This window comes from Chamaea fasciata, unplaced genomic scaffold, assembly GCF_029207755.1.
Source record: "Chamaea fasciata isolate MVZ Bird 193981 ecotype frontalis unplaced genomic scaffold, bChaFas1.0.hap1 SCAF_5, whole genome shotgun sequence".
NCBI lineage: Eukaryota > Metazoa > Chordata > Aves > Passeriformes > Sylviidae > Chamaea > Chamaea fasciata.
The window spans coordinates 39260995-39285043 of NW_027094090.1; the positions used below are offsets into that span (position 1 = coordinate 39260995).

The 24049-nt window shown below is 38.3% G+C and overlaps 1 long non-coding RNA gene across 1 annotated transcript; it reads right to left on the reverse strand.

The window, feature by feature from the left end:
- Positions 1-20663: 20663 nt before the first annotated feature.
- On the reverse strand, positions 20664-23908 carry LOC136289469 (uncharacterized). Its single transcript, XR_010720803.1, has 3 exons — positions 23885-23908; positions 23737-23795; positions 20664-20747 (listed from the first exon to the last, which is right to left on the reverse strand). It is a non-coding gene; the product is annotated as an uncharacterized lncRNA (long non-coding RNA).
- Between the last annotated feature and the right edge of the window lie 141 nt (positions 23909-24049).

A 24049-nucleotide genomic window follows, 5' to 3' on the forward strand; every position in this document is an offset into this window, starting at 1 on the left:
AGACAACAACAGAGACCCTGAGGCAAGGCAGAAAACAGTGTTTGAGCCACTGTACTTGTTCTCGGGACATCTTTTGTATACACCCTATCTGCCAACAACTAATGACCTCTGTCTGCTGGCTGTAACACCTGTTTTGGGAGTTGGGTCCACTTCCCAAGGGCACAGCACCCAATGGCTGGCTGCATGAGGCAGAAGTCATCTTCCTTGGCTAGTCATTGCATAGTCATACCTGGAAGGGAATTCATTAATTAGCTTCAGTGAAGTTAGAGGAGGACTGTAAAGAAAGCTGTGGAACATTTGTTTTCACACAATATTAATCAATATAATGAGGTGCAATCATGTAATGGTCCCATTGAAACCTCTAAGGCCTAGTAGGTCTGCATATGCTTACATGTATGCCAATTAAGTTAGCATATACTTACTAAGGTCTCTATTTCAATATAAGCAGGAACCTTAATTTTAAAGCGTAATAAAAGATGTAATAAACTGGAATTGGGTATATCGCTACCTACAGGGCTAAAGATGGTGCAAGAAGATGGGTTAGCTCTCTGGTGTGTATATCAGTCATTATAATAAAACCTTTTGCTGCAGTTGTGTACGTATTTGCACACTGCCTGTGAAATGACTGGCAGGAGATTAATTATGATATTTATATCCAACCAAATGCACATAACTACAATTCTGTCCATAGCACCCATTGCTCTTGTGAAGTGCAACAGAGCTGCATGCAAGTCCTTTTCCCTTGGCACATCTGCTTCTGACTGGAAAGCTGCAAATCTTGCATATATATATATACATAATATGTATGTATGTATGACAGAAGCTGGACTTACGTCAAAGTGCCATTTGACCCTATGCCAGCTTTTGGCTTTTCAAAACCCAAAAAGCTTTTGGCCTTTGCCATTTAGGTGGTGATCAGTTCATCCGCAGCGCTCCTTTAGACTTATAAAGTATTAGTAACAGTAGCTATTTTCAGCAGTGAGATGGGTTTTTCAGGATGGGATGTTCTTACATAATAATAAATGTACATGAGGAAGTCTAAGTAAAGGGAATTAGCCTGCATGCTGAATTATCCCAATTTACTTGTTTCTGTCAGATACTTTCTTCAAACATTTTTTTCTCATTCATCAACATATATAAGATGATAAAATGCACTCACAATAACATCTTCTGAATTTATTGACAGTGATTCTTGTTTAACCCAGGATATAAAAAAAAGCACAATAATTTCAAGTAGTTTTGGTATTTTTTTTTCACATTAAATAGGGAAATGAAAAAGGTAATGTCATATCTTACAGCATGTTTAGGATACGTATCCAAAGCAAATGTGAGTTTTCCAGTTCTTTTTGTTTTTTCAGATGACTTTATCATGTTCCGGTAAACAGATTGTAATCATGTCTTATCCTTGCTCTAGCTGGAAGCTTTGCCAGGTCTTTTCTTTTTAAAGCAAGGTCTGTCCTGTTGTTTTTTATCAAGTAGTTTAAAAAGGAAATAATCATAAAGCTTGAGGATTATTTTCCTCTGGTTCTACAACCTAGAAATCTATCACATCAGATTTAAGAATCACATGGTTTCTTATGAAATAGCCATGTTTATTTTCAATCTCACGCTGTACAAAAATAATTGATTTTCTGTAATTTTTAATGCATTAAAATGCATTAATTCTCTCTTTTAATGTGCTTTTACATCCTAGACATTCTAATTCTACGGACAGTAGGCTTGATTGTCTGTTGCTCTGTGTGAGAGTGTTTATGCAGTCTGAGTTCAGTCAGCAAAGGCAGATGATCAGTAGCCTTCCAGAAAGGTCCTTCTCTTTCCAGCAGTCATAGAGTCCAAGGAGACTGCTCCTCTAAGACAGGTGCCTGAAGTCAGGCAGCATTATTATCCCCCACTTTGCACTCATTTAAATCAACAAAATGCAGGTGCAAAGTGGAATGAAAGGTCTTGGCTTCTGGTGTGATCATTTTAAACATTCCCTTTACATTTTCTATGCACACCCGTACGTGGCTGGCCAAGCTCTTTCAGTTATATGTCAGCCTGCAATAGATATGAGTAAAAGAAGTAGAATCCAGAGACTCACCTTGAAGAGAAGCACCTGAAAGAAATTATTGTTATCCACAGCTTTAGCTACAGCCCTTGTAGTTCCACAGCTTTCACTGTTGATCACATGCTTTATAGATCTGTTTTGGAAATGCATGTCATTAGAGAATCTGACTTGCAGTTCAATATTTTGTAGTAGGCTGCATGCTACTGTATGTTGGTGACATCTACATCAACAGTTTAATGCAATAGGAGCAGATCAGCAGCTGGAAATGGCTGGAACTGATTCCTTCATTTAAAGAACAAAAAACTATCGTAGAATAATGTAGGTTGGAAAAGACTTCTAAGATCATTTAGTCTAACCATGAACGCAGCATAGCCAACTCCACCACTAAACCATGTCCCTAAGTGCCACTTCCATAGTGACTCAATCACTTCCCTGGGATACATATATATGTGCATGTTACCTTAGATCAGATTTACTGTGATGCTTAAACTATTTCTAGGTTTATATTGTAGGTGGTGCCTACCATACATGTGGTTCAGAATCCTTCTGCTCTAATTACAGTGGCAGTGCAGCCGGTATACTTTGCGAGAGAAAGTTAAAGTTTCATTTCCCTCAGAAAGAATATCTTATGTATGCACCAAACCCATTCTGCAAACTAAGCCAATGCAGAGTGAGTGAGGATGATCAGAGCATGGACTTCAAAACTTCACTACTTTTCTGCATAAAAACCCAGCTGAAGATGCAGCTTCTAGATACCAAAGATTGCCTACTGAGACTGTTCCTGCTCTACTGCACATCAGTGACCAAATCCTCAGCAGGATGAAGACCACCGCCTTTAATAATTAAAGTGCATGTAATATTACTGCAGATCTGGGCCATGAGCTACATCACTATTTCAGCACTGCTCAAGCTGGCATTTAGAATGATGGAAAGCAGTTGGAGAATTTCAGTCTTTCCCTTTACTTTGCTATGTGGCGTTCATTTGTGTATAAAGTATACACAACTATCCTAGGTCTTACATTCAGGAAGAATTCACTTTTAAAGAACTGAAGTAGATGCTTGCTTTAATTTTTTTTGAAGCAAATAAGACATGACAGAAATTACTGTGAAGATTGAATCATAATAATCTAAGAACCTTGTATTTCATTAAATATGATTCTAATAAATCACCCTTAATATTCTTATATTTGTAGTGTTTCAGAAGAATTTGCTGCTGTCCCAAGGCATGAACTTTTCAGTCTGACAGTGAGAGCATTTTGTTTCCAGCTCATTTAAAATAGATTCATCCAGCCACCTCTTTGGCACCCAGGCATTCAGGGCCTAGAGAAAGTCAGGAAAAAAAAATTTCTCTCCTATTAGCACCGTTGAAGGAGATCTGTAGGCTGAGTGTGAGCAGTGTCTATATAAACTGAGATATGAAGACAGGTTTTCTGATAGATGGAATTAATGTATCAGAGTCTGTGGATTGTAGACCACAAACAGTAGAAGCAGAGACATATCTTGCCAATTTGATTGTCAGCAGCCTGTTTGCATGCATAACTATATTTTCTATGGTATCGTAATAAGTAGTAAAGATGGGCATATTTTAAAAGGTATTGTCATAATAACAATGAAGACTGCTAACATTTAGCAAACCTGATGTGGCTGCTGTTACATAGAGGTTGGTAAAGTCTAACCACACTTATTTTGCCAGTAGAACTACCCCTGGTTTGACATTTTCTGCCATGTTGCAATCTGAAGTATGGTTGGTAAAATCTCAATTTTTTGCTCATTTAATAAAACTAGCTGACATGAATTAACTTTTAATCCTTTTCCTTTACTGCATGTTGGGATGTTGCACTAATTATCAGTGATTCATCCTTCATACACTATGCCTAATGTTCCTATAACTAGGACAGTCATGTTATTGACTTGAACTCCATGGCTCAAACTCACAGCAATTACATCTCAAAGCCCTACTTTTCTTCCATTAAAATTCTTGTTCCCAAAAACACAAAGTCTAGCTCCTTGACTTTCTCAGGAAAGAACCCTAAACTTCTTCAGTCCATGTGAAGAAGAATCAGCAATAAGCTTGGCTGCAAAACAACCCCAGGAACAACAATGAAACTCTGGCAGTATCATCACTCTGAAGTATCCCACTGCACAGGTCCTTGATCCATATCAGTTTATTCCACTGATCCTTCGGCATCCTGACAAACCAAATATCAGCCAGAATCACAAGTATAGGCAGTTATCTCATCACTGTTGACACCTATCTGTCCTTTGGTCATGTCCTTCATGTGTTCATAATACTGGGCTTTGCTGAACTGTCATGAATAAGACATGTAAAGCAAATTAAATACTTCTAATGATATACTTTTGGAAAAACTTTAAAGAGTTTTCTCATTTATGGTTTTTCTTCTTACTCATCAGATATTTCTCAGTGGCCTTCCTGTGCTATGCTTGAAAAGCAAGTATAGAAACTTAACTGGAAGAAAGAAGAAATAGGAAAAAAGAAAGATAACCTCTAACTTGGTCAAGAGTGTGCAGAAGCTAAGAAGTGAAGGCAGTAACTTTTCAAAATAGGGCAGAAGGACTAGAAGCTCATTCAGGAAGCATACAAGATGTTTGCAGCCTTCAAATACCAAAAGACTTATTATAAAGTGTAAGGACACAGAAGAGCCTAAAACTTATTTGCCAGGCTCTACTGTACTGTATGGATGCTTTCCTGATCTAAGTTACAGCCATCTTCTGCCACATGATAACATCTTATGGCCAAACTAGATCTTCTCACTTGTGTATACACTTTGTACTCACAGCATACTGACTACATTGTACACTAAAGATAATGATACTCTCTAATCTGTGATCCATGTAAGAATGGCCAACACCTTCAATCTTCTTTTTCATGGATAAAATCTTCAGAGAAATGTCTGCGTTTGCTGTGATTTCTTATGTAGATGTTGATTTACTCAGGCTTTCAAATCTGGCATGTTTATTTAAAATCAGCAGTTCATTTAAAGTCTATATGCAAGCCAACTACACTGACACAAATTAGCACAAGGCAGACATTCCTCTGATTCTGACATAATATCAAAGCATGCCCTTGAGGCCTCCTTTGGGTGCACATCTCCACAGTCTGCTTTGGTAATTGCCTTTATGTCTGGCAGTTCAAAATCAGCAGAGATATTTTTGTCCCTACCCTCTTTCCTGGTAACATTTTCCTTTTGTTTTACAAATCATCTGTAAAATGTAACATTCAAATATCACAACAAAAATATTTTGGCTTACTTAGACAGACTAATTATGAAGCGTTTCCATCATCAGTCTACAAATGCACATTAAACAGTCACTTTGCTAGGCAGTGCAAAATGTTTAAGCTATGCTCACATCCACTTTTGCATCCCAAAGAACAGGAAAAATAGGTGGCTCCTGAAATAGTTGTTAGTCTGGCAACAACACCAGTGTGCATGTGCCAATCTAGGAAAATGTTCCCTTTAAAACTTTTTAAAAGTTTGAAAACATAAGGTTTTTTTAAAAAAGGGTTTTTTTTAAAAAGTTGGATTTTTCAAATGAGAAAAATGTTTTGTTCTGAAGAATTATCATGGATCTTCCTAACCAGTTGTGTTCACAGTAATGATGTGTCCCTATTGTTTTAATGACATTTTCCCAACCCTGGAAAATTAGCTCTTTCTCTACCATTGGTAAAGTAGGGAGGAGGCTGGGGCTGGAAAAGTGATATTATTTCCTTCTAAATCACAGGGAGGCAAAGGGGAGCAAATTCATTGTGTTCCTCTGCTACTTTCCCTGTATTGCCCCATGGTCACAATATGCAGACTTGGTAGCTTTGCAGTCTTAGAAGAAATGCCTTAGGTCTTCCAGCTTCCACAAAGCTACTGAAAAGCCAGGTAACAGCCTTCATCAGTGTCATCTCTTTTATCTTCATCAAAGCTTTTATCATTCTGTGGATGTCAAGTTGGAGGCTGGTGCTGAACTCTCCAAGGGTCGTCTTCTACAACCTCTCTTCTGGTGATTGTCAAGGCTTACGTGAATGCTCAGCCTCACTTATCACAACTAATCTTGCAATCCCTGTAGCTTTGCCTTACCAAGTGTAGATGTTACTTAAATGCTAGTAACATTCAGAAACTAGTTTGTCCACTGCAGTTATTCTCTATGCTTTCATAGAATCACAGAATATGCTGGGTTGCAAGGGACCCATCAGCATCATCAAGTCCAACTCCTGGTCATATGGAGGAAAATACAACAATTTTCCTGTTGAAATGATGCAAACAATGAGAAAACCCAAACCCACAAATCCCCCTGATGTTATATATCTCTTATATACCAAAACATCTGTTGACCTGCATATCACCTATATTTCTATAAAAATTAATGAAGAGAATGAACCCTGACATGAAAAGCATTATGGACTTTACAGAGAGAAATGCAAAATAGAAGAGCAGATTATAGGAAGTGTAAGCCGATATGTAAGAATATTCCCCACCCCATGAGTCTGACCACAAACCTAAAGAAGGTATTTTGGTCTGACTGCCCCCTGGTGCAGTTCCACACCAGGCATTCCAGTGCAGAACGCTGGGGCCTCTAATCCTGGGAAAGCACTGCCTGCTCACCTGGTCTAGCTAAGCTGCAATGACAGAAGCAACCACCGTGGGTAAATGACCTTGTGCCAACACCCCGAGTACTTGAAGATCAGCCAGCTACAAATGTGTTTGAGAAGCTGAGCTCTGCCATAGCAAAGAGAAGGTGTTGCAGCAAGTATTTTACTGCAGTGCTCATATAGTTTCTCTTCAAGAGGCAACTGCAGCTTGCTGGTGCATGCAGAGCTGGCCAAACTGACCTCAGGGCAAAGCTAAGGCTGCATCTCAGAAATGGATATTTTTCATCTCTCTACTTCCTACTGTTTTGGAGAGCAAGTTTCTGTCATTTTAATTATTCATTTCCCACTCTTTGGAAACTCAATTCCTGCAAGGACAGAGTTAGATGGTATTGTTCAGCTTGGAGAAGAGGAAATTGAGAGGAAACCTCCTAGCAGTCTACAGCTTTGTTACGAGGGCAAGCAGAGGGGCAGGCACTGATCTCAAGCCTGCCAAAATTCAAGAAGCATTTGAACAAGTCTCTCAGGCACATGGTGTGACCCCTTGGAGTGGTCCTATTCAGGGCCAGGAGTGTGACCTGATGATCCTTGTGGGTCCCTTCCAATACAGGATATTCTACGATCTCAAAAAGCGTTCCTTTCCCCATCCAGGAGCTGTCAGCTGCTGCTGACTAGCCCAGATGGCTACCACAGTCCAACGTCACCACCTGGAAAAGTGAATTTTTTGTGTGGCTTAAGATACATTTTTATGGTAACATTTGCTTCTAGTGGAGTTTCTCTCTCTACTAAGTCTGAAGGACTTGTGATCAGTATGGGAACTGTCTGAGCCTCAGTCTGAGCTCCTATGTGCTTGCTAGCAAAAACATAGTGATTTTCTAAAAACATAGTTTGGGAGAGAGTATAATCTGAAAATAAAACTAAACTTGGTACTTACGCTTCTCCAGAATTAGCTACATCCAATTTCAAGCGCAATAGGAATGAGAAAAGCTTACATTCAAAATGCCATATTTGAATGTTAAGTACCATTCTGTCTTTACAGAGAGAGTATCAGAGCAGTAGTGTTGAGTTTGAAGAAAGTAAGTTCAGGCCACAGACTGCTGTCTTATTTAAGAGGAATGGAAATATGAAAGTATTTAAATTATACCAATTTAAAATTGGCAGTGAAAACATATTCAAAAGTCAACGTAATCCTTGTAAAACACTAGCACACCAATAAATATATTTTACAATGCTTGTCCTGCAGTTAAAGAAAATTTTTGATTTTTTACTGGAAACAGAAAGAAAGAATAAAAATCTAGTTTGCAAGAGACCTTCGGCTTGCAAAGGCAAATGTGGCAGCCATTATGTGCTTAGCATTAATCACACTCTGTTTTGATGCTAGTTCTGCTGAAAACTGGGATGTTGGCCAAGGCATTGGGGTTATTCCCCTTTCTTTCCAAAATATTCCCTGAAATCTTTGACATCCAGAAGCCCCAGGTCAATATTTTGTTCGAGAGATGAAGCCACTAACTGTTTAGACTTCTGTCCACAGCATCAGGAAATGAAATTTGAACATGACCTCTCAGCCTAGGAGTGAGAGGGCCACAGCCTGAGCCACACTGACACATGTCCCTGCTACTCTTGCTGCCCAACAGTCCCAGTGAGAGGGAAAGAGAGAGGGAGGGAGGGAGGGAGGGAGGGAGGGAGGGAGGGAGGGAGGGAGGGAGGGAGGGAGGGAGGGAGGGAGGGAGGGAGGGAGGGAAGGAGGGAGGGAGGGAGGGAGGGATAGATGGACGGATGGTACATGCATGCGCACACACATAAAAGCACCCCACAAAGGTAACTGAGAAAGAATGAAGGATGATGTTGGATGTGTCACTAGACCTTAGCACACACTTAGTATACACTTACCCAGATTTGAAAAAAGAAGTTGGAATTGCGAGACAGAAGATACGTGATAGAAAATCCTTATAAACCCCAGCTTGCATGCTGGGGCAAATGTTTTCCCTGGGGCAATATCTGAACAAACAGAAGATGTGCAGGTGTCAAGGCAGGGCTACAATACTAATCCCCAAGGGCTATTGCATGTCTGTTTCACAAATTCTGTGTTTTTAGGATTAAATCTGGTTAAAAAACTTGCATCAAGATAAATTTGCTCCAAGAGAAAATGCCCCTGTGACAAAGGACTTCTTTGAGAATGATCCATTTTCACTGATTTTTTTTTTAAACATGGTTTCAAAGGTAGTTTCAGCTAAAAAACATTTCCTGACAATCTTGACTCAGGAATTCACATTGCTGCAGGCTCCCTCTTCAAGGCAGAGTGACCTTTAGAGCAGCATAGTCCCAGCCTGAGCTCTTTTCCCACCCCCTCCTGCTACAGAAAACCTTGGCTTAGTCAGTGACAGTGCAAGTCTGGTTTGGCTCTGCTTGGCACCTGGAGTTGAGATCTGTGGAAAATGCTGATCTAAACTCAAGCTATTATCCAGAGTTAGACCCCAAGTTACCTTGTTTTTCTTGCTGTTTTAACCTCTTAGTTAAGTGAGCTTAGCTGTTACCAAATCCCCTCTAGATGTGTCATAAACAGACAGCAGCAAGTTACTCAATGACTGCACAATGCTGTTACAGGCATGCAATGGCTTTCAAGGGAAATTAATTTTAGGAAAGCACTTAATGTATTTACACGCAACTTTTAATACAGTTTTGACATGGAAACAAGGAGGGGCCAACATCTTATAACCAGCTCTTTGCTGACACAAAAAAAATCACCAAAAGATTGAGAACTCCCACTGTGTATGCCTCTGAATAGACTCCTACTGACCTATCCATTTTGAAGTATAAACTTCTGTTGGAAACACATAGCAATATTTTTCTTTGTTACACAGCTGGCTCAAAGGTTTCCTTCTGCTGGAGGTTTTCTCCTGCCTGTAAACCCTTTTTCCTGAAGGACATCTGAGTGAACTTTCCACTGTGAAGTTTACCTGAATAGCAGATAAAGTGGGGAGATAATTCCACTGAAAAAAGCCATGGAGTTAACCAATAAAGTAATGTGAGTAGTAGTTAAAACATTAAGAAAAAACTTTTAAGTCGCAGCCCTTAAGAAGCTAGATTTGCATTTTCTTGTAGCATTACTGTGGTCAATGGATTTACTTGAGATTTATGCTTAAATGAAAGCAGATTCCTTTCACTTCAAAATGACTGTCATATCCCTGATAAATCTATAGAAAACAAAGAAATTACATAATCAAGATCTCATGTGGGTAGCTCTACCTTTATGGGAGCACACAGATCATAACTGAAGATGTAGAGGAATGCACAAAGTTATCTGTCTTACTTGCAGTGTCATAGGCCATCCTAAAGCAAGGTCAGACTCACAGTTATGCATTAGTATGATTTGTTATGAAAAGTGGCATTTAAATATTTAAATGTACCAGGTCCTATGTGTTTAATTTCATTGTTTAATCATTGCATAGTTTCCCAACTAAGTCGTAGTTGGCACAGAGTGGTGGGTTGCTCTTTATTTATGTATTGCTGCAGCTTTTCAGAGCCTTTCAGTGATGGTGAGGCATTTCAGCTATACATTATTCCTTTTTTGCTCTTGAAGCTGTGCATCAAAGTATGTAAACTTGCCAAACCTTTCTTCCCTGGAACTTGGCAAAAACAAGATATCCCAGTATATATTCAGCAGTGCCTATACAGAAATTCTTGCTCTTTTAGAGTGCAGCTATAAATTTCAAGTTAATATATCATGCCAGGAGTAGGGCACAGAGTAGATGTGTGTCCTACTGATAATAACAGGAGTTGCATATATAAAAATATCTTGCACCACGCTAAAGAAGAACTTTGAGACATTTAAATGACACTTATCAGGTTGTAGCTACTGTGTAAGATAACAGACTCCAACAAAAACCATAGATGGCATCCTAGCTGTCTCATTGTTGTATATAATAACAAACCTTTCTAACATCACATGCTTCATACAAAATAGGCATCCTTACTGGAGGAATGGGATTGCCTGCTAAGGACTGCAACCCTGCTGGTGTCTAGTTTAAACAGACAGCAGATTAAACAATTGAGATAAAAATGTAAAACCAGAAATGTTTATACTAGTATTGCTGAGAACCAAAAGCTTAATAAAGTGAAGTCATAGGTGCTCCCACATTAAAATTTACTATGGTGTTTACAAAAAAAAAGCTGGAGGGGTGTAAGAATCAAGTAAATGGAGGCAGAGGGGAAAGACAGAACATGATTCAACACAGAAACGAGAAAACAAAGTAAAACATCGTAATGCAAACATGCAACAAGCATTTGGAAGTAAGCTACTTGAAAATCAGTGCTAAACAGTGTGGCTTTGAACATTTATTCAAATATTTATTTCTGTTCCTGCTTTCCCTGCATGCCCAGTGAAAGACCCCTTCTACAGGCCTTCTTCTGCTGGAGCCAGACGTAATGGCTCTGAGGCAATGCAGGGTACATACCTCTCTGTGTTTGTACATGCAGGTAGGCTTCCCCTGGAAAAAGTTTCTAAGTGAGCTCTCTTTTTCCCTCAAGCGGATCATTCTATCTTTCCAGAGGAAAATCTGAAAAAACCACCCCTAACAACAAATCGCCCTTCCTTGTGCCTTATGTTTTGGATAACTTTTTTTAGCATAGTGGTGGATGCTAAATTTACTCTTGCTGCACTGGCATTTGCTCATCTTTGGACTGTTGCAAGCCTTTGGCTAATAGGGATATTTTAAAAATCAATTAATTAAGTATTTTAGATGTGCTCCTAGAACCTCCATAGATTTATGTTATAATTCTACCTCCATCTCCAACATAACCTCAGTTTGTGTCACCTTAAAAGCCCCCACAAGGAATTACAGGCATCTTATACAGAGTTCATATGAGGACAAGTCCTTTTCTTCCCTCCTAGTGAATCCTTGATTGCACTGTAACTAATGCAGCCTGCTGCATAGTTTTCTATAAACTCTGTGCAGAGGAACAAGATTTGGGTAGGGCCAGGGCTTGTTTTCCCACAAAAGTTGTGAGTTTATTGGTTGATACAAGCCAGATTAAAGGAGAGGTTTGACTGTCCACAGATATGTCAATTCAAACAACATCTTAAGTACAATTTGTTGTTAAACCAGTACATATCTTGACTGAACTGGTCTCCAGCTTTGGCTTTGAGAGAGTGTTTATGCAGAGGGAGAGCTCTTTGCAAAGTTGTGCACACAGGCTTGTCCATCCATATACAAACTTGGTTGGAATGAAATTTATTTTTATCCAGAAGGTTGGAGCTGCCCTGTGAGTACACAACAACATGGTTCCAGCTGCATTAGATGGTACTAATGGGGTGCCACTGTCCCCATTTTTCATTGAAAAGGCACCACTGGAATGTATACCTAAAAAATTTATTGATATTTACCACCGCATGGATTACATTAATAACATAAAATACTTTTTTTTGTAGCTAAAAAAACAGGCTGTAATTTAAAATCTCACCAACTGTGCCTGCAACTGCTATTCAGCTATTGTGAAGACTACCTTTTTTTTGGCAGTGGCCTTTTCTCTGTCTAAAAATACAAAGAATAAAAAGTGTATGGCCATAGAAAACAATGTCTGTAAAATTATGTTTCTCTATAATCTACATTCTCATCTAACACAAAACAAAAAGTACTAATAAAATCCAATCTGCCCAGTCCCCAGTGACCTAGTAGTCTGTCCTGCAAATATCATCCCCAGAAACATTCTTTCAAAGACAGAGAGTTCTGCTTTAGATTAGACTGCCTAGTCCTGGAGCTCGTACAACAGACTTACTGAAAGCAATTAAGTAATTTATGCTTAGAAGCAACTGTGACCTTATCCAGACAAATACCTTCCCATTATTAGGACAAAAGAGACAGTATGTTGTTTTACTTTCTCTCATATTATCTACTATAATGGTATTTTTTTAATTATGGGAAATCAACTAAGAAATAACATGCTGTCTAGCAACAAAGAAAACAGACACAAACAAAAGAGAAACAGAGTGACAGTTCTGCTTTTTGTATTGCATACTTTTACTTCCAGGTAAACTGAATAAAACTAAAACAACAAACATTTTAAAATGAAGTGGGTAATTAACCTCCCAACAATGAATTGACACCGGGACTCTGGGTCAGTTCAGAAGTTGGTTTGTTTTCTTGGTTTGTTTGCTTTGGTTTTATTTATTTATTTATATATTTTAAAAGCATCTGAGATTCATTAAGCTATTCTAAGGATATATAACTTTATAATTCAATCTTTTAAATTGAATCATTAAGTTAGTGAACGAGCATTTATGATTTCCCCCTTCAGCCAATTTTTGCTTTTGAATGAAAGGACTTAAACTTTTCAATTTAATTAAAGCTACACAATGAAAAATGATCAATTCAGAATCTGAGATATTCTGGTGAATTACATGGTTTTCTTACTATTTGTGTAGCAATTTATAAGTTATGTCATGATAATACACTATATGGCACCATCAAACTATTAGTAACAATGTTGATATAAACAAGTTCTACATTTAACTTCGCAAGATAGGAATAGGAAAAAATTATAATGAAAGAGAAAAAAGTGGCAAGGGATGCTAATCATGTCAATTTGTGATTCTTGGCAGAACCACCTTGAGATTTCTCTCATGGGCCTAGTCTTAGGAATACATTATGCTTAAAGAATTTAATAATAAAGAATAAAACCATATTTTCACCATGATTTCATTCATTTTACCTGTATTTTGTTGAGCCATATACTCATCCACATACAGACCTGGTGAAAATATGTAAGAAAGCTGCACAGATCTAGCTAGAGCTTCAGAGAATGAAAAACTATTTAAAATTTTGAAATAGACTCTCATTGACCATGACTTCTTTGAAATTCCTTTTCTCTCAAAGTGTTCTTAGAAGCTGCATAATTACCATGTTAAGAGAAACAAAACCAGCAAGTTAAGTTATACACAGCCAATAAAAAATGTTACTGATGGCTTATTTAAAATAGCGACAAGACATGTCTAAAAATCTTGTAGTTCTCTAAACAACAGTCAATAGGAGGGCTTTGAAGACCTAATGTTGCCTTTGAATGAGAAATATATTTGAGCTATGGAAGTGATTGAGTTGCAAGAAGGCCATGTCAGCAGTAACCAAGGAATGGAGTAATTTGTTATATCACTGGTACTTGCAGTGTGTGATTTGGTGTCTTCATACAGTCAGAACTAAATGTTCTGACCCTTCAATCAGAACTAAATCCATGATTGTTGTACTGTATATGCTTATGATTCCTGATTTGCCTCTTCTGCAATAGTTAGGAAAGTGGCTGAAAGCAATATTTTTTAGAGTGCTGCAACTAACTGTGAAATGGAGGTCAAAGGATGGGTTAAAAGATCGTGGCAACAGTAGCAACTTTCTCTTCTGAAGCAAATGTCACAGTCTGCTCTGATATATCACGATCAAAGACACTGTTCACATTTCCTCTGTAAAATTTAGGCGTTCCAGTGTCCAGCTGCTCCATACACTATCATTTTCAGATAAACAACCCAAACAGGTCACTCAATGCCGAGGCCTCAGGTCTGTCTTTACTGAATTTAGCACTATTCAAGCAATAATTTAGCACTTTTTATCTAGGAGCTAAATAAGAATTATAGCAAAGGAAAGTCTACTGGCTTTTGTCATAGGAAAAAATGAAGATTCGACAAGAGCAAATGCAAATAAGAAGTATCCTAGCCTGTCTCTATGCATCCTGAGAGGATAACAAAGCAAGGAGTAAGAAGTAGCAGCCCTTGAGAAGTTGTCATGAATAATTTGTCTATCTAATTTCCTTTATAAGAATGTAATGGGCCCTGCAGACTGGAGATTGAGTCAACGAAGCAGAAAATAAAGTCATCAGAAAAATATAGGAGAAGAGGAATAATGAGTTTGGGTCAGACCAAAGAGTCCACTCAGCCCAGTATCCTGTCTCTGTCATGGCCATAGCAGTTGTTTACGTAAGAATATAAAACCAAGGCAAATGCATGGTGATATATCCTCAGTATGGCTTTGTATTGGGTTTGCATGGCAAGATTTTAGTAGAAGGGGGGCTACTACTGGATGGATTCTGTCAGAAGCGGCCAGAAGCTTTCCCTATGTCCCACAGAGCCAATTCCAGCTGGCTCCAAGATAGACCCACTGCTGGCCCAGGCTGAGCCCAAGAGAAACAGTGGTAGCACCTCTGGGGTAACAGATTTCAGAATGGAAAAAAAAAAATCAAAATTGAACTCTCTCTTTCAGACATAATCACACTGACTTTACTAGTTGACTCTTCACTGTTCAGGGTAAAGTAAACCAACAAGGATGGGAACTATCACTGCATACATACAGGAGCCCAGTGTAGGCTAAGTTATCTATGTAGGGTCATTACAAACTTGCACGTATCCAAGAAAGAACCCAGAAAATAAGACAAAAACTGATCTTGTTCCCCAAAAAAATAGAATGCATTGTCCATGGGCAATCCCATGGAGTAGAATCACCCAGTGACATTATTCAAATAGATTTTGAAAAAGAGCAAAATGGAAATGTAGCAGGCTGACTGTGCCTAAAGTTCCCAGAGTACATTTTAGCCCCACAAGTCATACTCTGTGTACTTCTGAGTTTTAGGACCATGTCAGAAGAAGATTCAATTTCTTGGTCTCAGTTAATCATTTTGGCAGTGGGAAATTATATGACTAGAAGATGCAAAAATAATTTTTACAAGTTGCTCCAGGGAATATAAGAAACCAAACAATGTTTCTTGCTTTACCAGAGTATATTCCTTGCACAGGAAAGCTCCTTTTATTGTGGCAGGTTGTTTATCATCTCAATATTGAATGAGAAACCTAGAGATTTAATATTTTTTCTTCAGTCATTTAATCCTAGAACAGCACAAGTCTTTAAGCCAGTTTCATTCTCTCCCTCCTGAAGAGTGGTCTCATGGTTCCTTCTGCAACCCGTTAGATTTGGTAGCTGATTCAGAGCCCACCGCTGCTCCTGCCCACTGCGACAGAGAACTTGCTGTTGTAAATGGATACAGCAGTGCAAAGATCATGGGAAGCTTATCCCTTTGTTTTTAATTTCCCCCCTAAGGGCAATTTGTTCCAATTAGTGCCTCAGCTAGCAATTATTGCTGCACAGTGCTCTCACTTATTTCTGTTTGAACTGGCTGAGTCAAAGTTAGAGAATCCCTTGTGTGACGTAATATATACCCTGGTCTAGTGCTCTTGCAACAAAGAAGATCCCTTGTCAAGGATCATGGCCATGCTCTCCAGAAAAGGACCTTCCTCACTGTCTGGTTTGCTTCTCTCTTCCATGGTACACAGGAATAATTTCAAACAGTACCTTTCCTTTGATGTAAGGACATGTGTACCTAATGCATATGAGCAAAACAGCATGCACAAATGTGCATAAATGAATTTTCAGTTGTTGTTATTGCTTTGTCTTGTCTGGATGCTGGCCATTCCTCACAGACAGGTCTCTCTCTGGATCCAGTAGCTGGCACTCCTGGAGGGAGCATTGCACTGCACAGCACACAAGTGTGAGAGTCTCCCTCACAGCATACGTCAGCTCCTTTTGTTTTGTCCTGTTTTCCTAAGTGAGTACAAACCAAGCCCAGAGAGTTATGGAGTAGCTGGTTTTATTCCATATCCAAAAATCAAGATACATCAGTACACACAGTGAACTATTTCACCCCAAAAGCTTAATTGGAATAGAAAATTTTAATGATGAAATGTAGAAGGAGTCTTGCCAGAACTTTGACATGCTTCACGTTACTGGCATTGAACAGTTTATTTAAAGGAAAAATAATGATTTATTATCATCATGATAATAAATGATTATTATCATTGATTAATCAATGATACACTCCACGTGATGATGGAGACCTAATTATGGTTGGAAGAAAATGGAAATGAGAATTAGTACTTAATCTCTTTGGTTCCCTAGCAGTAAGGTTGTTCTGATCACCTGGCTGAAAGTGAGAGGAAGGCTGTCACACACAAAAATCAGAAATAGTCCATAGATTCTGGGAGAAGCTTAGCATAGGAAGAGATAGGAGTAAATCTTACCTAAAAACTAGTTGGTACCACTCTAAGGAAGTAACACACCTTAACCTAGCTCCTTATCATTCCCCATTAACTTTCTCAAAGTTGAAACATTGGATAAACATTAAAAACATTAACGCAAATTATGCATATAATTTTCTTCAAAGAGTGTGGTTCTGCTCAAACTTAAGAAACCTGGTACCACTATTCACAAAGGCAAAACAAAACAAAATTTAAAAAAACCCCATATCCCTTTTGGAGCATGGGTCCCTGAGGACAGTCAGATAACATATATTCACACAACCCTCTGGGCTCATTTGTTTACTTATTTGTGTAGTTTGGCTTCCAGCCATGCAGCAAAAACACTAAATAAAGAGCAACTTATGTAGTCAATTACAGACAACATTAAAATCAAACAGATGTATACAAAATAGAGAAATTAAAAATACATAGTCATCTTTTCCAAGAAGAATAAATAACTGGAGATACAATCAAGGCTACAATTATCTCAGTTAAATTACATCTTATAGCAGCTTCAGATCTCCTTAAACTAATTACAAATACAATGTGCCTCTGATGATACTGTCACTGAAGATCGCTCTTGCAATAATACAGTTCTTACTTTTTTGCCTCTCTCATTTCATAAATGTGAAATAGTTAGGAGTAATAGTTTTGCTAAGTAATACAGAGGCTGTGGAAAAAATCGGGTTACTTTTCTGATGTCAACATAACATAGTAAGAGGTAAAGGTTATTATGTGAAGTATGTTGCTTAATGCCTAGATTCTGTCATGAGAATTGTGATCTGTTTAAATGAGAGAAATATTACCTATTTCATTTTTTTTGATAATGTGCAATTACCTAAAAGGGTTGGGTTTGTCAATGTGATCACAAGACAAAAGTGCTAGGTGAAGAAGTAAAAAACATAACTGTGAATACAAGTAAATATCTAAATGGAATGTATTTTAGAGATCTGTATCCTTTAGACTATGGACATGCTTTCTTTGTATTGTAATAGTGATTTCTTTGTGACTGCACAACAGTGCCTGTGAAGGTGAACAGAATTGCCTTCATTTGTAAGGCACCAGGGTAGTTCGCCTGGACCATAAAATCTGCACAAATCTACCTGCATTTAAGATGCTTGCCTGGTTAGAAATATAAACCCCTCATGAGCATGTGTTCAGAAGACATAAACAACGCTAAAGCTGGTTTTACTTGTATCAGGACATTACCATATTAATCTGAACCAAGTTTTGGGTTGGTTGTACCATCACATGAACTGCAGTAAAGGAGAAATTAAGAAAATTGCTCTCCTTCTCCAAAGAGGTGATCCCTAACTTCTTATGCATTTCTTGTACAGAGAAATTCAGTAGTGATTTGCTTTGAATTGAAACGGATCAGGAATACATGGTTTCAGCCCTTCTCATACTGACATGACCTAAATAATAAAACCCTATAAACCACATTAAACAATCACATTTTTTCTCAGTAATTCAGCAGTGTTTTGTCATTTGAGAATGTCCTGAAATGCAAAGCTGCCACCCAGATAGGTCTGAACCAACTCATATCTAAGTTTTGATTTCATCCTCTAAAGTCAGGGTGAGGTCTCAGAGTTCCCACTGGGGTATGAAGTTTTCAAAACACGAGGCTGCCATGAATGCTGGCAACATTCAGGCCCACAGTGCCATTTAACTTACCGTCAGGAGAAGAGAAAATTCCATGAGGTGGTAGACTGAATATCCCTGCAGGATGATGACAGTTCAGAGGAAATCCAGATGCATTTGCATGGGGGAAACTTCTGTAAACAAGTTCTGCACTCCAGCAAAGAAATAAATGTCAAGGTAAGCTTGGCAAGCGACAAAAAAGGATGAGTCATATTTCTTCAATTTCATTCCAAAGATGCTATCTTTCACCTTCCTCAGTACTGTAGTCACAAGACTGACAATATTGCTGCTCCTTTATGGGAAATGGTATTGAAACACTGTGGATAAATGATTTAGCAGAGCCCTACAGTAATTTTTCACACATACTTCGTTTTTATTACCAAAATCTGGAAGGAACAAGTCTCCATATGCAGCAATCTATGTGCAATTGCCTATCTAAAATGCTTGTAAATCACTCCCCTGCCATGCTTTTAGTTGATATTTTTACATTAAAATATATAGGATGAAGTAATTTTATGACAAGCTTCTTGTTAAGCAATTAATGTAAAATGTTATGTCCATTTTGCAAAAGAAGTAATGGAGGCAGCATCGTGAGCCCACATTTCCAAGCAATCATTTTCTTTGAGTTTTTAACTTCTGATTAACCAAACTGAGACACCTTTAAAACTCATTTTTAAGACTGCTATGCACTTTGATTACAGTCAACAGGATCTGTATGCACTTAGCACTAGTCCGAAATTCAGTCCAACTGCTCAGAAATCAAGGAATTAGAAGTCAAAGGCCACTTTTACAAAGATTTGCAGAAGATTACATGTGATGTCTGGGACACTTATTCCAGGACTAAAACCAGTCCCTCAGCTCTCAAGCCAGAGAATCAGCAGAGTAATCATAATTCCTGCTAATGCTACTGGGTAGTATTATTATTTTCCTAAAAAAAGCATAGAAAGTAATTTTTTCTAGCTCATCCCTGTTCTCTACTGTTTGTGAATCTAACTCATTAATATTTTTTTCTCTGGAATGATTAATTAATTTTACTTTCGTGAACAGAAGTCAGTTCATGATACAAAGATATTAACTATTAATTAATTAATTAATTAATTAATTAATGTGATATTAAATGGAGAACCCAGCAGTTTATAAAAGGCTTTCAGCTAAGTTCATCAGTAGTTTATGCTAATTAGATCTCTAGGTGAAGCTTTACATATAATGGATTCATTTCCTCTCCTGACCTATAGTGTTGCCATTACTGCTTTCAATAGTTGAATGTTCATAAAAGAAATTTGAGTCTTTTTAAGTCTAATATCCCAGGATAGTGATTTTTTCATACTGTCTGGGTAAGGTTTTTAGGTAAAGAGATTCCACATTGTTGCTTATTAAAAATTACATTTATTCTTGTCTCTATTCTCTGGTGACTCTTGCAAATACTGATCCTCAAAAATGTAGCTAAGTATTCTAATGACATGTTATTCTGTGTGATTAGTGTTGCAGAGTACAGCTAGGTTCTGTTTTTAAGTGTCAAATTTCTACCTTATCCAGAATATTTAATCCAAATTACATCTGGATTAGAAAAGCAGTTGCGATCTGTTGAATTCACCAGCAAGCTGGAGATTTCTAAGCATGTCAATTTAAGACTATATAAGTATAAACAAAGTTTATAATTTCCAAAGGATATGGCAGCTATGGTTTAACACGTTCTTGCTTCTGGACATCAATAGGCATGCTGCTGCACAGAGCAGATGTTTAATCCCATGCCAACAAGCAACATCAAACCCATTTTGAAAAAGCCAAGTCACCACATTTTTATTCAGTTCTGCCTATTGTCAAAGCTAAGTGCAAGAAAGAGAAGTGTCCTGAAAAGCCATTTGTAAACCTTACAGCAAACAATCTCCAAGCTAGTGATAAAAGACAAGACATGCATCTTGGTGTTACTGGTTCAGAAATCTCCCAAAACTGTGTTTCTGTATTTAGGAGTGATTTCTGCTTTCTCTTGGTTATGAAGAAATAAAAAAGATTTCTTACTGCTCTAGTCCTGGGACCTTCAGTTTTACTATTCCCAGGCTCCCTGAATAAGTAGAGCTCTGCAAGTGAGAAACTCTAACAGCCAGAGGTCTGGTTTTGGTTTAGAGAAACTCTGATCTTATCTACACAGATTCATGCAACCTTGATTTCTCCACACTTAGCAATGTGATTCCTTCAGCTATGTCTCTGCATGTCTGTTGAAGTGACTGGGGTGACAGGACCCCATGAAACTATCAGCCCCTGTATGATGACAACCAAATAAGATCTTCCCTTACATTTTCTGTCCCTCATCATCTTTTTTTTCCCAGCCTACCTTTCATATATCTCATCCTCTGCATTTCCATATGTGGGTTTCTATCACTTCCTTTCTTCTTGACAGTCTCTCTCATAGTATCTTTATCCTGTTTGTTTAAATGTTGAAAGAAAAAGACCAGTGAACTTGACCTGTCAAATCCATGCATATCTCACAGCCATGCCCTGTAACCATGAGATGTGTTTACTGTGCCCTCCCTGCGTTCCTTTTGCCTCCTTAGTCACAGATCAGACTGTCCATGTGGAACTCATCTCTCCTGGCTTCAGACAGCAACCCCTGACCCAGCTTCCCATGGTTCTCCCTTACAAAATAAAGAAATAAAAGCTTGGAGACATGATTTATCTCAGGCTTTGTAAATGCCTACCTCTGGATGAAGCTACTTGAACCTTGTAAGACCTTCTTTCTCTGCTCTGACTAGAAGGGAAACCCAGATAACCAGCTCAACAACTGAGAGTCCTGTTGGGGATACTTACATTTGGCCAGGAGGATCTTTAGTAGTCCTGCCCTATGTAGACCAGTGGCAGACAATGGGAATTTGAAATACAAAGATGGTGTAAACCACAATTCCAGCTCTAAACAGAATAAATCCAAGAAATATTTAAAGCTGGAAGTACCAATAAACTATGTACTGTTGCATGGTTTTCAACATTTGACCCTTTTAAGATTGCAATTTGTAAGTTACACATAAAATGAAGTTTAAAAAAATCCAAATCGACAAAAACTGTAATACCCAAAATGCTCTGGTAGAAAAAAAACTTTCACACTGTGAGTTAGGCTTGATGCTTTAGATGCTACAGCTGCCACTCTTCATCCAGTTTCTGAACTATAAAGATGGGATTTATGGCCTTACAAGCATGAAGGTGAGGAATCATAATAAAAAAGAGCATACTGATTCACATGAAAAGTATGTGCCAAATAAAGCCTTAAATCATTTCATGCAGCCTGTCATTCAAACATATTTGACTGTCATCCAAATTGCTGGAATTGTCCTTTGCACAGAAAAAAAACCCCCTCTGTTTATTTTTAGGATAATTGGAAGAGCAACATATTATCTTCAAATTAATGAATAGGTCAAGTGGTTTTTATAAGCATAATAATATTTTCCATTGTCCCTCCTTCCTTAACACCTATCTTCATTGCCTAATCATTCACCTACTTTATTTTTTTGAGTTAGGGTGAGTCATGAAGTGCACATTATGATGATAAATATATCATCTCTGCTTCCTTTTAACGTGAACTCAGTGGTGTGATTCATGCATAAACCTATTTTACTCATTCTATCCTTTGTTCATAACCTTGACTCTGTTAACATCAACAGTACTGCTGGAATCACATGTTTCTACTTAAAAGCCAACATAAAGGTCTTATCTGCTTTACATTCTATAAATTCTGTCTGACACATTTTTTTCCTCTGACTCCAGCTATTCATTTGAAATCACAAGCGTTATTGTAATGCAAGCTGAAGAAACTCACCTTAAATATGAAGGTGATATTTTTCCCTCAATGATGGCATTTAACTGATTTGTTTGAGTCAAATATTGCAAAGGATATTCAAAAAGCTTCTTCTTTCTTTTACAGCTTAGTTCACAATCTCAAGCTCTGCTGGGACTGTTTTCCTGTGCTATGTTACAAAGCCAATACACTCTGTGTGTTGCCCAAAGAGAATCCCACTTGGTGCTCTCTGGCCTGGTCCCAAAGACTATGCCTGTATTTGCACCATCCCTGATACCCAGTATGAAATTTGCTTCTCCAGTTTCAAGTGAGTAACAAATGACTCTGCAGCAGTTCTGAGAGTGAAGTGCTCGGTGATCCTGACTGAGAGCAATTACGTATGTGTCACTAAAGCAACATGTAGCTGAGCCATAAGGTAGCTGAGCCATAATAGTCTAAAGATAGTAATACATCATTATGTGTGCTTGTGTTTGAATAGCAAGGGAACATAAGATCCTCCTTAAGAGGAAGTAATTGGAAAGTTAAAGTAAAAAGCAACATGGTATGTTTTCTATGCAATCCTTTCAGGAGGCTCCATTGAGACATTAAATCACTGATTGACTATGTTTGTATGCTCAGAGAAAGACAATAATTAGAAGTTGCTGGTTAATAATAAGGTGGAGAGAAAACAGTGAGATCATTTGGAAGTGAACAGAAAAGCACATAGACATGTTGTGGGAGATTCTGAAAGCAGAAAGATCAGCTTATCAGCTCCAGACCTAGAAAAGACAAGCCAGTGCAGAGACTCTTTCTTGTAGCTACAGGAGAAGTTTTGTTGGGTTTTTCCCTGAAATAGAGTAATTTCAGATAAAATATTTTGTCCAGTGAGAACCAATAACCAATGGTCTGCCTTTGCATTCTGGGCTGAATATATGCTAGATTTATCTGAAAGGGTCTTTGCAGGGAACAGATGTGAGAGTATGTGCTGTGAAGCTGTGAAGAGGCGAGAGGAGTGAGTAGGGGAGATAAGGAGAGGTGGTGTAGGAGATTCAGAAGCTTACTGAAGTGGCTTCCCCCAGTAAATCTTTATTTGTTGCTGCAACAGGACAAGACCTACTGAATGCAAATCTGCTAAGGCAACCAGATTGAATTGTCAAGCCCATAGATTTTGGTCCATCCCTAGACCAGGAAATTGCATGGCAAATTGAGGAATGTAATTTTCACTCAAGCAAATGGCAATCTTACTATTAATTTCCATGGGTCAATGTGTACATTAATTAAAGCACCTACTGGGACTTGCTTTTTAACATCTTCTTTGACCACAGATCTTTGAACATCTTTGGTTGCCATTTCTTTTGTGATGTTTTAACAGCAGGAAAACTTAATTCTCCATTTTCGTTTAAGGTTGGAGTAAGTTTTGACATAACTCAAATTTCTATGGCTAATTTTAATATTAAGATTAAACAAGGAAGCACTGTTCTACTTGAAAAGCTCCTTTCCATGAAAACCTCGTTTATAGCATAATGTTGAAGAAAGAGACCAAGACCAGGGTTATCTAAACACTCACTATCCTGTTTACTACGGTTATCAGCTGAGCACTAGTGTATATTTATTAGAGAATTATTAGTTGTTCTGGTACAGCTCACCTATCTGGACCTTTTTTCTTCTTTTTTCTTTCAGGATGACCACTGCCTGCTTATCCTGGCTTGAGAGGAGCACAGCACACAAAGTCAGTCACCTGCGAGAGATAAACCACCCCTGTGATGCCTTGCCAGCCTGTCCCACACCCTTTACCTTCCATCCCTCCTTCTTTCCCTCTCCTGGTGGAGACATGGCATTCTCCCACCCTTGGCCCTGGCTCCTCTGCCACTCAGCCACCGTTCTGCAGCAGGTCTGACTGGATCTGATGTCTGCCAGAGACTGTTCTTCAGCAGCTGTGCCCTGGAGGTAAGAGCAGTG